Genomic DNA, 9,766 nt, shown 5'->3' with positions numbered 1-9,766 from the left:
CCTTTAAGCACCCAAACCCCTGCCTGTGATCGGAATGTTGTAAGATTATTAATTTTAAGCTACAATTTTAAATATCGAATGACTGAAGTTTTAAACATGACCTTATCAAATAAACATAAATTTAATAACATTCAAGAACTGTTACATTAAAATGTATCTGTTTAAGAAGTACGCTGTGTTTACATGTTCATGCATATATACATAAAAAAGTTGACTACCGTACGAAGTGCTACCGATAATCGAAAAGATGTCATTGGCTCGTTTATAAAGTAAACACTATTCCATCAGCCGGAATAGGTCAGTTGGGAGAGCGTTAGACTGAAGATCTAAAGGTCCCTGGTTCGATCCCGGGTTCCGGCGCGAACGGAACGTTCGGCGGATGATCCATTTTTTACAGTTTCTAATAAAAACGGGAGGTTAAAGTACAATTCCATATGAGGAACATCGGGTATACGCCAGGACGGACATGAGCATAATTACGTATTTGTTACATAGACTATAACTTTATATTCTCGTACTTTGCAATACATGGAAAATGAAATATTTATCATCGGCCTTTCTCTTGTATAAAATTGACATACAAATGCGAAATTATGTGTCCATACAAAACGGAAATTGTGTTGAAGTCGTATAATTATGGCATAAATGTAAAATGAAACGGACTTAACGCAATAGATGTGAAACTGTGTACGGAATTGTATAAAAAAAAATACAAAAAAATACAGAGTACAGTATTGTCTTTGAATTTAATTTCTAAATTTTACTATCAATAGCATAAATGATAAACTAATATTGGCCCACTTGAAACTACCTGTCAAAGATTGAAGATCGTTCAGCACGACATTATTGTGTTTTCATGTTATGTGGTATTTTTAGTTTATTTTATTCGGCTTTTTCAATTTTGGTTGTTCAAAATCCCTTCTTGAATACTGTATAATCACCCTTAGGTAAAGCTGCCTGCTTTTTAAATTTGTCTTTTGACGTGTTGTCTGTGATATGCAGGCTTCATTACCTCAGATCGCCTTTCAAAGTTCCATTTTATTTAGTGCCGCCAATTGTTTTTTCGTTTAGGGCACACGCATTCTTTTACTTGAGGACCATACGCCGCTTTTCATGGAATGGCATGGAAGTATCATATAGAAGGTTCCATGATAACCGCCGAATGAACACATCTGCGGATGTTTCTAAATTCAAAATTTTACCATTTTGTGTTTAAATGTTGTATTCTGCTAAAGCTGGTGCTAGGTGGCGTGGACGGCTACTTGCACTTTCCAGTAACGTCCATGAAAAAGCTCAATCAAACCGAGCCTGCAATATGTTCAATTGTGCAGTTTTGGGCTTTCTACAGGGATTATGTTTTATCGATTTTATTAGCTTTACTGCCAATGTAAAGTGCTAGAGACATAATACTATTCAGTGTCAATATGGACTTAAATGGATTGAAAAGTAAAATTAAAAGCAGGGCACATCTAATGCCTCTCGAATTTAAATGACACCCGTATATGAGATGAACTGTTAGAAAGGTTAAAGGTACTCCACTGAGGTTTTTTGACATGATGGGATTGAAAATATTTTTTCCAGATAAATGTATATGCAGGTTAAGTCCTCTTGCAAAATTTCAGACCATTCGCGCACTTCGTTTTTCAAGAGTAATTATTCAAATTGTAAAAGATGACCAACAATGAAAGCGTTTAAACGCTTTCCGCTGAAAAACGGCTAACAAAAGCAAAAATACCATTTTCTATTTATTTAAAAGTACATTTCTGAACTATTTTTGCATATATTTCTGTTAAAATGCCGCAGCTCATTTATGTAAGAAATTCAAATGTTATGTTTTTAGGTTTTTAAACCTCAGTGGAGTCCCTTAAACCACATCTTTTATAAAGTATCCAAATCGAAACCATTTTTGTTTAAAACAATCTGAAACTCTTTGCTTGAAAATCGGTATTATAAATGTTTTATTTCAAATCTTCTTGGTCGATTTCAAACTTCAGAAAAATCCATATTCATCGAGAAACCTTTAAAATGGTATGACTATTTCTTAACATTTAAATTACACTTTTCGAAGCATTTGGATAAATACCTACATGACTTGGAATCCAATATTATTTAACAGATTTTGTTTTAAGTACATCATGAATCGTAAAAGAAGTCTCTGAATCATTATATTGTCAGATTTTTTTAATTTTTTAATGGATATTAAAACACAAAGCGAGTCAGAAAATATCATAAAATTTATCATGGGTATGCTGTACTATGTATGACAATGTTAAATCTATAGTTTTTGCTTCTGCGTTAAAAATTGACGCATTATCTGGTAACCTCATACTAGATTTAAAATTATTTCCGATTACAGCTGCACCTACTTTGCAACCTTCTTTTGAAGCGTCCGTATAAATATGTATAAAATCTTCATGTTCTTCCTTAATTTCTAGAAAAATCTCTTTGAAATGTTCAGGTGAATTTGATAACTTTTTTAAATTTGAAAGGTTAATTTCAATTTCGGGGAATAATAAGTCCAAGGTGGAACATCCTCCTCGTCATTTTGAAGGATACTGTCTGGATTAATTTTAAGTTTATCTAAATCATCTTTAAAACGAAGGCAAATGATTTAATTACCTTTGGTTTATTAACAAATTTTTGAATTTGATTGAAAATAATATTTGTAGCTGGATTTTTGCTTTAAGATGAAATTTTTAGTTGCATATTGAAATGAAAGCTTTTTTCGACGTAAAAGAAGTCACGGTTCCCCAGCTTCCGCATTTAGACTTTCTACAGGTGAGGTGCGGAAAGCGCCTAAAGCTAATCTTAAATTCTGGTGATGTATGGTATCTAGCATTTGAAGATATGAATTTTTCTTGCTGACCCATATACTACAGAGCCTTAATCTAATTTTGATCGGATGGGGACCATACGCCGCTTTTCATGGAATGACACTATTGTATCACATTGAATGTTCCATGATAACCGCCGTGTGAACACATCTGCGGATCTTCCTTAATTCAAAATTTCACCATTTTTGTGTTTAAATGTTGAATTCTGCTAAAGCCGGTGCTAGGGGCGTGGACGGTAACTTGCACTTTCCAGTACCGTCCATGAACAGGTTCAATCAAACCGAGCCTGGAACATTTTACAATTTTGCTGTGTTGGGCTTTCTTAAGGGATTCTGTTTTTCTCTATTTCTGTATAATTTAAGTTAATGTGAATGAATTTGATCCCCAAATTGTACTTGATAAAATCGTAAGTAAATTTAAAGCTTTTAGACATTTAGTTTTCAAATGTTTAATATGTAGTATAAAAAAGTTTAACATCAGCGTTGTTTGTGCCGTGTGGAGGCTGTAAAAAGTCGCCCTGTACATTCAATCAGAGATGTTATATTTCCGATCCTTAAAGATCGTTCAGCACGACATTATTGTTCTGTTTGTGGTATTTTTAATTTAATTATTTGGCATTTTCTAGTTGGGTGGTTCTAATATTCCTACTAGAATAATGTTGAATCACCCTTAGGATATGTTGCCTGCTTTCTAACTTTGTCTTTTGACGTCTTATCTGTGATATACAGGCTTCATTACCTCTGATCCCCTTTCGAAATTCCATTTTGTCTAGTTCCGCCCATTGTTTTCTCGTTTAGGGCACACGCTTTTTATAACTTGGGGACCATACGCCGCTTTTCATAGAATGGCACTACTGGGGGCGTGGATGGTAGTTTGAACTTGACAGTACCGTCCATGAACAGGCTCAATCAAACCGAGCCTGCACCATTTTCAATGTTGACGTGTTGGGCTTTCTTTAGGGATTCCTATTTTCTCTATTTTATCAAATATAATTCCAAATAACTTAGCTTCATCAACTTCTGGAATTTTAGAACCAGATATGTAAAGTTCAGTGTCATTATGATGTTTCGTAATCGACAAAAATGAACACATTTGAGTTTTTGACTTTGAAAATTTAAAACCATGTTCTGCTACCCACTTCTGAATTTTATCTAAAATATGAAAAACAAGATCAACAAGGAAAGGCGGCGTTCAATGAACGCAACCCCCATTTTGTTGAAGTTGCTTTTCAATTGTTCTCATACTTTTTGACCTAAGCAGATAAGAAAATCGTCTACATATAGAGAACAAAAAGAGCGCTAGCAATATTGTTTATTATAAGGGCAAAAAATGTTACAGAAAGTATGCTTCCTTGAGGAACACCTTGCTCTTTTTGGTGGTCCTCTGAAAAAGTTGAACCAAGTCTTACTATATAGTGTCTATCGTTTAGAAATCCAGAAATGAAAAGAGGAAGTCTGCCTTTAAGTCCAGGTCTATTTGAGTGTAACATAAAAGCGCGTGCTTACAGAAAGTTAAGTCATATCAACATGAAGCTACTTACTTAGAAAGGTAGTAGTGTTCCATCATATTAAAAAGGAAGTGTTGATCCAGCATAAGTATAACGTTCATGCATTATTTCGTCTTTATAAATCATCAAATTTTTGCAGGAAAATTCACATGATACGAACCAGGTCAGAAACACTTGTTCGCGATAGGATTCAAGGAAACATGAGCTTTCGAAAACAGAGACATAAAACCTAAACTATCATGTCCTAGCAAATGTAGGTGGACTCCGGTGCTAGGGGGCGTGAGGGATTTTGCACTTATACATTGTCCCTCATGTACAGACTCAATCAAACCGAGTCTGCAATTCTTATGTTATTTTGTTGTGATTAATGCTTCCGAGGGATCACTTTGTTTCCAGAATTCAAGATCAGCAGGTGTGAAGTGCCGTGTGGCAGCCGTAAAAAGTTGCCCCGTACTTCACTTCAGTGTTGTTATATTTTCTGGTCCTTCGCGATCATTGATGCCAACACTATAAAGTGTTGAGAATTGAGTACCGCTCAAGCCGGTGCTAGGGGGCGTGAGGGATGTTGCACTTATTCATTATCCCTCATGTACAGACTCAATCAAACCAAGTCTGCAATTCTTATGTTATTTTGTTGTGATTAATGCTTCCGAGGGATCACTTTGTTTCCAGAATTTTTTCAATTTGACAATGAGAAAGTAAACGTTTTATATTGTTCGACATGCTATGTAATGGAAATAGTTTTCGACGCTGGCTCATCAAATGTCCGGCGCTGGCTTATCAAATGGTCTTAAATGGCATATATCGAGACCGAAAACAAAATGTAACGAAGTTTTATTGAACGCCGCCTTTCCTTATGATACTTTACACTAATTACCTTCCCGGTAACTACGTGGCGTTCATAATTGCCGATTGAAATATGATGAACACAATCAAGAAGGAAAGGCGCTGTTCAATGAACGCAACCCCCACACGACCCAGCCCATGAACCAGTGGCAGGGAGCCCAGGCGGACCCCAAACAAAAACAGGACAGGGTACTAGGCAGAGTACGGACAATCACTAAACTGATGAATAATTTGTAACTGAAAAAGAATTCAAAGAAAACAAAGAAATGATTGAGCAATAGGCCCACACAGTTAAAAGGCACAGAGGAAGGGGACAGGAGACCCGGGGAAGGGAGGATGGGGCAAAATAAAGAAATTAAACCAGGGGCAAAGGAGAAGATACTTATCGTAGACGAGAAAACAACAAGGGACACAAGCAAAAGTGTCACCAAAACAGTATGAAACAACATAGACATACATCTTAGGAACACAGAGGGGCGCCGCCTTGGAACGTTTAGCAGCACAAGTACTGCTAGGGAGTTTTAACCGGTTAATGGTGCATCAAACCTCACTTTTAGCCCCTACATGTTCCTATAAACAAGCGAGTGTAAATAAAATAAAGTTATGTAAGTAATAATGAAGTAATGTAAGTAAAACATCAAACTGATCATGTAAACACATATAAAACTAAACCCAATGACCATAACAAAAGTACCCAATGTTCTAAAGGAAGACAGAGCAACAAAAAAATCACCCACAAGCGCCCGACGAAGCAAGGCAGAAGACGAACATTCAGGCAATTCAGTCCCAAAGGGCCTTTAGAACTGTCCAATATAACTGAAGCTGTTATGGCAATAATTTGACGCTCTCGAATTTAATGAGGATATATAATGGACAATGTGTAGAAATAATGCATATTCAACGATAGCGAAAAATGACGGGAATTAAATGTATGATAAGGACAGTTTTCCTAGGACACTTCCCTGGGGGCTACGGAACACATTACGTTAGACTGAATATAGTGCCATCTTATGTAATGTCCACGGATCTAGCCACAGACAAGAAACAGAAATAGCTGTGGACAATGTAGGATACCGATCCACCTGCAAAGGTACCGATCCACCTGTGGACATAAAACGCTTGATACTTATCCACCTGCGTACAAAGTAACGTAAAATATGATAAACAAGTTCAACAAGGTAAGGCGGCGTTCAATGAACGCAACTGATCCACTTGCGTATATCCCACCCAACACAAGGTAATGATCCACCTGTTGATCTATTAAGGCTGGGTACTGATCTTTCTAGGGAAGTCCATTGCAAAATACGGATTCATGTGCGGACAAAACAACGCAATGCTCTTATTTACCTGCGGACATACAAACATTGACCATAGATCCACCTGCTAGCAACCCAACACAATAGACTGATCCACTTGCGGACCGCCAAATCACGAAATCTATTGATATCATCAAGCATAGCAAATTGAAATTTTGCGCTGCCTAGTTAAACAAAAACGCACAAGAAGAGAAAATGCGTATTTCCAGCACCTTCCACATGAATACTCTACGAAAGAATGACACTATTCATATACATAGCTTAACTCTGAATATTTTTCAAGTTCGTGCCTGAAGGACAAATTTTTTGTTTCCAAAACTCAGAGCAAGGGGCAGGACGTGAAGTGGTTGCACACTTGGTTCAAGCGAGCGAATTCGTTGCAAACTTGACAAAATGGCGAAAACGGCGTGATTTTTTGAAACGGGTGAACGAATTCTTGCCAGGCAAGTGGGTTTCTTTGTTATTTTGAAGTTCATTAGTATGTCTATTCCATAATGCAATATATATGCCACACTCGGTCAAAGGTTTCAGCATCCTAGATTCTGTTTTGACGAAGTTATTGAAGATATAAACTGATCATGTAGATATTTTGAAATTTGACATATGACTGTTCTGGCCGGTTTTTCTCCTTATTTATTCAAATTTGAAAGTTTTGAACTGCATTTAACAATAACAAAATATGTTTCTGTCAATGCTATACAAACGGTTTAGTTCGCAAGTCCGAAGATAACGTTCAGTACACAAAAATATCTTGTTCAAGCACATTTTGGTTGCAGACTTATACTTCAAGCATTTTTGGTTGCAAACTTGTTCTTATTCTATTGGATACTGGTATTATCCCTAGTACTTGGTCAGAGGGCTACATTATTCCAATCTATAAAGGAAAAGGTTCGAAACTTTCCCCGGAAAACTATAGACCCATTACGATTTTATCCTGTCTCTCAAAAATATTCACTAGTGTCCTAAATGATAGACTGACAAGGTTTGTCGAAACAAAAAACCTGAGCCATGGAAATCAAACTGGCCTTTTCGAAAAAAAATATGTCAACTCTTGATCATGTGTTTACATTGAATTTTCTCATAGAATTTTTAAAAAAACAAAAACAAAACTTTATGTCTGATTCATTGATTTTCTCTCGTGCATTTGATAATTTACCACTTGCGCAACTTTTCCAAAAATTAATCGATACTGAAATAAACGGAAAATTCCTGAGACTTATCCGCAATATGTATAAAGGGGTTAAATCTTGTATCCAGTTAAATGGCAATACTTCAGCAATGTTCTCGTGCGATATTGGGGTCCGTCAAGGGGAAAATTTGTCCCCACTTTTATTTTCCTGTATCTTAATGACCTTTTAGCTTACTTGACATCAAAAGGCAATTCTGGGATTACATTAGACTACGCATCCGACGAGAACATAGAAACTCTAACTATCCTAGCTCTTCTCTTCGCGGACGATACTATTATTCTGGCGCGAAACCCTCAAGATTTTCAGAAATGCTTAAATGATTTTCTACTCGTACTGCAACGAATGGAAACTGCAAATAAATACAGAAAAAACGAAAGCTATTGTTTTCGGCTCGAATAAACGCGGTACTCGTAACCTAAACATTTTACATAAATAATCATCCTATTGAGATAACAGAAAAATATAAGTATCTGGGAGTTGTTTTAGTCAGACTGGCAAATTTAACAAAGCACAGTGACCATATTATAACTCAAGCAAAAAAAGGCGATGCATTTGTTATACAAACGTATTTTTAACCTTAATCTACCTTTAGATCTTCAGCTTAAATTATTTGATAACACAATCTTACCCATACTCACATTTTCAAGCGAAATATGGGGTATAGAAAATAACAACGACATAGAAAAGGTTCATTTAGATTTTCTAAGAAAAATTACAAAATACAAGGAAAAGTACCCCCGCTTTTATATGTTATATGGGGAATTGGGCGTTATCCGTTGCAAATAAATATCAATACGAAATAATTCGGGTTTTGGAATATTTTTAAAAACAAATGATTCGAATAAATATTCAAATATTATTTACAAAATAATGATTCAAAGTGATAACTCCTACAGATGGCTAAATTCAGTAAAAGATATTTTAAACAATACAGGTTTCCCCTATCTATTCTTGAATCAAGAAGATATCACTATAAAAAATATCCATTACTAATAAGCAAGTGCTAGTAGATCAATTTATAACAGATTGAATGGAAAATTACAAGCCTCAAACAAAGGAAAATTTATATTATTTGTATAAACAAAGAACATAAAAGAGAAGACTATTTTAACAATATTACCGAAAAACTTGTACATACCGGCCCTTCTTAAATTTCGTACAGCTAATTCACCGTCTTTTCCGCATAGAAATTCTAAAGATATAACAATACTCCATACAACGAGCGTATCTTGCGAAAGAGTGGCCGAACACTTGGAGAGAATTTTCACCCGCAAATTATGTCCTGTGTAAAACGTTTTACTGTTCATACGGAAAAAATATATCCAGAATTTATTATAAACATCCAAATGTAATCAAGTATATGATGAATTGTTTAAATACAGTACCGACTATTGCTACCGAAATCTTTAGGGTATGTTTGTTTCAATATTTTGGAAAACAATAAGTTGCTTTTCTTCTTATAAATAAAATTAAAACAACTCGCCAGGTAAAATTTACTCTGATTGGTCAACGCTACCGACTAAAATCCACTTTATGAATGAAATTACCTTAGACTGACATGCATTACTACAAAATAATCGTGCAACACAATAGTAAATCGTGTCTTTGTATTGTATACAGCTTACAAATGTATTTGAGATTAATACGAACGTATAGCTAACTGTTAGTTTTATTCTAAGTCTCCGATTTTTATAGTATGAAAACTGCTTAGATATAAAGTACTAGTTGGGAAGAAATTGACTTGTATAATTATTCTAAATATAACTTTTTGTGTTACATGCAAAAAATGCCCGGTTTTTACACTGTTCACTGGTAAAAGCTATTTAATCAAAACTTTCATAACATTAGACACGTTATTCTTTATAAACTGTTGTTTTCGAAATATTTTTTTAGCATGTCTCGTTCTATATAAATTGTTAACCCACATATGTTATAATACTGATATTATTTGTACATTGTCTGTTGTTACATTATATGTAATCTTGACAAAATAAAGAAATATTGTATTGTATTGTATTGTATCTATTGAAATCCATAGTAAAACTTTGCAAAAGGAGTGTAGAAGGTTATATA

General features: G+C 35.1%; 1 non-coding gene across 1 annotated transcript; it reads left to right on the top strand.

Moving 5' to 3' along the window:
• The first annotated feature begins 287 nt into the window (after positions 1–287).
• Positions 288–360, top strand: Trnaf-gaa (transfer RNA phenylalanine (anticodon GAA)). Its single transcript has one exon. It is a non-coding gene; the product is annotated as a tRNA-Phe (tRNA).
• The last annotated feature ends 9,406 nt before the right edge of the window (positions 361–9,766 follow it).

Source organism: Ruditapes philippinarum, unplaced genomic scaffold, assembly GCF_026571515.1.
Source record: "Ruditapes philippinarum isolate M1 unplaced genomic scaffold, ASM2657151v2 ctg2213_1_1_1_1, whole genome shotgun sequence".
NCBI classification, from domain to species: Eukaryota; Metazoa; Mollusca; class Bivalvia; order Venerida; family Veneridae; genus Ruditapes; species Ruditapes philippinarum.
This window is presented reverse-complemented; position numbering and strand designations above follow the sequence as displayed.